The sequence below is a fragment of the Suricata suricatta genome, chromosome 3 (genome assembly GCF_006229205.1).
Source record: "Suricata suricatta isolate VVHF042 chromosome 3, meerkat_22Aug2017_6uvM2_HiC, whole genome shotgun sequence".
Lineage (NCBI taxonomy): Eukaryota > Metazoa > Chordata > Mammalia > Carnivora > Herpestidae > Suricata > Suricata suricatta.
The window spans coordinates 116,969,463-116,975,434 of record NC_043702.1 but is presented as its reverse complement, the minus strand read 5'-3'; positions in this window follow the sequence as shown (position 1 = coordinate 116,975,434).

Genomic DNA, 5,972 nt, shown 5'->3' with positions numbered 1-5,972 from the left:
CAGCAGGTTTAACCATTCACATTGCCTAGAGTATTTGTTACTTTTGGCGGGACCCAATCACAACATTTAGAGTACTGACCAATCACAGAGTGGGCCCAGGACCCTCACGTAGGGCGTGACTAGTCTTAGCCTCCATCTTTAGGCCTGCCCTTAGAAATGTTAAAGGTGTTAGCTGGCCTTTCCTGATTGGGTGTTACAAGGATGGTCCCTTCTGCCTTGGGCAATGTGTGCCCTTCTATTGTTTCATGGAGTCAGTTTCAGACCTGCATCCTTACAATCCCCCCTGTCTTGTAATTGACCCAATCCTGGGTCAGCTATGTTACCAGTGTTCTGGTTTAAGGCTACATGCTCTTAAGACCATTAACAGAGTAGTATTTACCCACTCTTTGACAAATGTTATGGTCTTATTTATGATACAAGAGCCAAATGTTAGACTATCCTGTACAATTCCTGAGCTATTGGCATAGAAGTAACATTGTTCCTCTAAAGCCTGGCATAGCTCTCTTTGGTGTAAGGGGAATTTTTTACCCTATAAAGGGCAAAGGGAAGGAGAATTTAGCCAATTTCCACCAGTCTCCACGGTTAATTTGGTAAGGGTCTCTTTTAAGGTTTCTAATATCTGGTGCTGCCTGGTTTACAAAAGTAAGAATGACAGCCAATTTGTTTCCTCATTTTTCAGGATCCTTGGGCGTATGAGTGCAATACGCCTTTATAATTTTTTCTACATTACTAACCTTAGCCAAATTGGTGGGCCACCTAGCGGCCACTTGAGGACCTCCCATTAGAGTCTGGTGGTAGAGGCGTAGGCCCCCCCACCTTTTGTCTAGTTGGAATCCCATGCCCAGATTAAAGGCAATTAATACCAACAGAACATCCTATCAGGAACTTTTGCTATTTCCCAGCTTTCTGGGGCCACATTTGCCAGTCCCATTGCAAAGAGACAGGACAGTTTATTTTACTGGACCGATGATTCCTCAGGCTTCTGCCGTGCTAGACCAGCCAGCTTTTGGGGTATTGCTGGAGCAGGGCTGGAGATCCCTGGAGTCAAGAGTCTTTTTGAAGATCAGTTCAAGCTGACAGACTGGATCTGGATCACCTCACCAGGTTGAGGGTTTTTTCTGAGTCGGTCCACTTAACTCCAGAGAGAAACCTGAAACTTTAATGGGGGCTGAACTTTTTGTTTAGTTGCATATCTGTGAAGTCCACCTTTAAGTCTTTTGGAAAGGCATGACCCCCATTTTTAAATATCATCCTCGCAGACTAACAAGCATGAGATCTAACAACAAATATTCAAAGACACTCAGAACTAGAATAACATTTATAGTAGTGCATTGCCGAAACATTTTTTTCTCTCTAAAAAAAAATCCTCCATTATTAGAGATGGCCAAATCGAGACTAATGCATTGGGGAATAAGTCCAGTTTTAACAACTGATTATTTACATAAGGTCAGCAAGAATAAAGACTGTTTATGAGGACTTTATAAGGCTTGCTTTGCTGGGTCCTTTTATAAGGAATCTCCAGGTTGAACTTTTAGTAGCCGCTCTGGGCCAGAAGCCGAGCCAAGCCAACACTTTCCATCAGACAGGCCTGCAATTCCTGTTAAATTGGGCAAACTCCTCTTCCCGAGGCTCCCAACATCTGCTGAAGTTCCTGCCCCCGCCAGGAAGTGACCTTCTTTACTCACCTGGGGAGGCTGCTGGAACTCTGTGAGCAAGGTATGCAGCCAACATTTCCACGAGGCTTTATGGCTCCATGTTCCATAAAGTCAACCTTAGTTCCTTAAAGCTGTCAGGCCATCTCAGAGCCTATGCCTGACTCTCGAATAGGACATTCCAGTCAAAGCCTTGGTAAAACAACCAGTATTTCCAATGGTGTCCTACTATAAAATGAACAGATTCTTATTGAACTTATGCAAACAATTGTAATGGCCATGAAAAAAGAGTAACACTGAGTTTCTAAATTTCAAATGGTTTAAGTAGAGAGAAAAGATAAATGCTCTAGACAAACAAATACTTTATGACATTTTTGTATATCATAAGTATCTTAAGAGAAAGTTTCTTAATCTGGATAAGCAAACATTAAAGGACCAACAATATTTCCAACAAGTTACAAAACTATAATGTTTATCAATTTACTTGGTCCCATGTTTTTAATTTTTGTTCAGCTTCAATGCAGCTTCTAGCTCTGGAAGTTTCTACCCATTTTAGTACTAACCTAAAAGATGTCAAATGCTGCATTTGTCCCAAAACTCCTCTTTACAACTCTCCTTGAAGAAGAAACACGTTTTGTGACAGAATCTAAAGATCTGAGGCGTTCATTATGATGCACTTTGACAAAGAAATTTAGTGACACTTAATATTTTGATTACTAAAGGTGTTAAATAATGATCTTATACCTAGACATTAAAACTTTAGGGACTGCACATATATTTGAGCAGTTGCAGCACTTACCCATACGGTATAACCTATACAACAGTGCTTTTTAAGTAACTTGGTATCCTAAATGAAAGGGCCCAATTGGTCAAAAGACTTCTCTACCATTTGAATACTGGGAAATTTGTTAAAACCTTAGGAAATTACAAAGCACATACTAAATAGGATTACAAACTGTTACAAATCTGAAAACTCTATTTATTTAACCAAAGTGGCAATAAAAGATCTTATTTGCCTTTGGGATCCTTTAGCAAAACCTAACTCCTTTTTTAACCTCAGAGAAGTTTTAACTAAGCAATCAAAGACCTGATAAAGATAGGACCTAAAGCTTTTGTCTTTTTTTTTTTTAATGTTTTATTTATTTTTGACACAGAGAGAGACAGAGCATTGAGGGGAAGGGGCATAGAGAGAAGGAGACACAGAACCAGAAGCAGGCTCCAGGCTCTGAGCTAGCTGTCAGCACAGAGCCTGACGCGGGGCTCGAACCCACGAACGTGAGATCTGACCTGAGCCGAAGTCAGAGGCTTAACCGACTGAGCCACCCAGGCGCCCCAGCCTTTGTCTTCTTAACAAAAGAGAAACCCTTCATCTACATAGTCTTAACAAGAGCAGACCACAGGTCCAGAAAACTTGTCTTTTGAAAGAGAGAAAAGCAGAATTTCAACCTTATACCAATATACCTTTAATATTTTATCTTAACCTCACATAAAATTTCTTTCTTTCCCTGCAGGAACCTTTGGCAACTTTCCTTTGCCTTTAAACTTTTTCCCAAAGCCATTTCTCTACAAACAACCAGTCTCATCTAAGACAAAATTACTTTTTTTCCCTCAACAAAAATGTACTTTATTTCTTATATTTTTCCTTATGTATCCCCAATTTCCTGCATATAGGGTTGCTTTTCTTATTTTCCCATCAGTCTAAATTACACTTAGTAGAATTTTAACTCTTAGAAAACTTAGTCTCCAATTGAGGACTTAGTAACCAACTGAAAGATGCTTATACCAGAACTTTTCTTAGATGGGAATTTTATGAACCAATTAAGTACAAAGCAGCTTTTTAACAGTTTTAAATATCCCCAGTTGTTTTGTCACAAGTCAAAAAGCACAGGCATCTACAGACCTCATCCTATACCAATACACCAATCACTAGTTGTGACTTTTACTTTTTACTACATTCCCTCCCATAGAATTTTCACAGACCAGACCAAAAACAATGACAATAACAACTGGACAAGCAAGAACAGAAGTGGCCACAAAACAGAGGTTTACAGATTTACTAAAGGGCCTACCGTCTCGGTGTGGCCCTGGGGCAGGAAGTCATGACTCCAGGCTTCCACTTAATACGCCAGACAAAAGCACATGTGCATTTAAAATTCAGATGATAAACTAGCTTACCTCCGGAGGTTCTACCAGGTGACTCTCACAGATTACTGGTGCCATTTTCAGGGTGGCAGAAAAAAAAAACAAGAGTGCCTCCCCAGCTCCCAAAACCTAGCTGTCCTGGGGAGTGCCTTTTCCTCTTAATCCCTGAGGCTGGGAGAAGACGATGAGGCATATCACACCCAAGCAGGTGCAGAAACAAAGAATGGGAGGGGAAGCCAGAAATGTTACTGAAGAGCTCCAATACTTCTGGTTTCTCGGGCAGCGGTAACTTTTGCCGCTAGGATCCTAGGAGAAAGAAAAGATTTTAACCAGGGCAGGGAGGTCGAAGGTTCCATCTTCTGGCCATCCAACATTGAAGGTCGGCCATTTGTTCCTGCAAAAAAAGATCTAGGGGTTTGAAGTAGATTGTCTCATGTCCTCGTCAGTCAGAGTCACAATCAAAATTACACTTAGACATACAGCAAATAGATAATTACACTTCACTTTCGTCCCGGTGAGGACTCACACTTTGCCTCCCTCCCGTGGAGGACTTAGACAAACAGATGCACAGAGAGGTATACACAAGAGTCTCCAACAAAAACAAAACCCTATTGCTGCCACCAGCAGGATTTCTAACAGACAGACAGGGGGACCCAGTCTTTTTCCGTCGCCTGTGTGATCTCTGGGGTCCCTGCAAGCGCCTCAGGACTGGAACCCTATCTCAAACCTTAGACAAATGTGAGTGAGTGCCCTACCTACACCTGTATCTCAAACAGATGCCGCACTTGCCACTCATATCTCCATGAATGCGAACAGGTAATGACGCTTGCCCGTGGAATTCAAACACTTTGCCTCCCTCCCGAGGAGGACTTATACAAACAAAGCATACAGAGAAACCTACACACAATGGGGTCACACTTTTACCACACTATAAACAGATGCACAGAGACAGACACAAGTTGGCTCTATGGCTAAGCCAAGGGCACCCAGCTTTCCCTTGCGCCGCCGATGTACGACCTGTTCCAGAGAGCCACCAGAATCCTGGCAAGAGGAGACTTACTTACTCCAGCCTCAGTTTCCCCTTGCCAGCAGGCCGTTTTGACACCAGAGCCACGGAACCTGCCCTCACCTGTGTATACTCTGGAGTCCGTCTGACAAGAGGAGACCTGCCCCAGTCTTCCCCTGTACCTAAGGGGTCACACTGCTGCCACCAGTGGGGACCCCCTGGACCAAGGGAGTCAAACTCCAATTGCCCCCCCTTGGCCCCCTGGGCTTCAATAAATTCCGGAGGCTGGATCCCTCTCCAGACTTTTACACACAATGGGGTTGTTTCAGCCACCCCTCACCAAGGAGGAATTACACAATGGGGTTGTTTCGGCCACCCCTCACCAAGGAGGAATTACACTTTGCTTCGGTCTTTCACGAAGACTTATTCTCTACCTCCCTTCCTCCACAGTGGGTCTGAGACGTCTCTTGGCACCCACGGTCCCGAGCCTTCCACGGCGCGTCTGCCTAGCTCCTTTGGGACCCATGGAGGTCGTTTCAGCCACCTCCTGCCTAGGCCCCGTGCACAAGGGCCCCCACACACGAAGAAACAAACAGACAAACTTAGACACAGACGGACAAGAAAAGGAGTGCACTCACCAGCCGGTGATTAGGCCCAGCGTGTTGGGGTCCCAGGAGCTCTGGCAGGGGATATCCCGGACGAACCCCCATTATGTTATGCCCAGATTTTAATATTGCCCCAAAAACCAGAGATTACCTGGGAGACCGAATCACACATGCAAAAGCAAAGGGCTTTATTACGAATTTAGGCCCGGCCAGCCTAAACTCGGGCTCACAGACTTCAACAACACACTGGATCCACGTGGAGCGAGCCTAAACCGAAAGTCTTGATCTCTCTGTTACACACACACACACCCTTATTGTTTTTGAACCCTGATCAACATCCTTCTCTCAAATTTTGCCACTGCAACCATGTTTTGAATTTTCAAGTAGAATGAGACACAGACTATCTTGATTAGAACTTGCAACTCTAATCTTTGATTCTGGTACCAGATTTTATATTTACTCAGAATTAAACAGCAGATAAAGAATATGGGATAGCCTGTGTCTTCTGCTCCAACTAGAGAGGACTGTGTGATTAAGGACTGTGTGATTTATGTTTTTAACAGAATA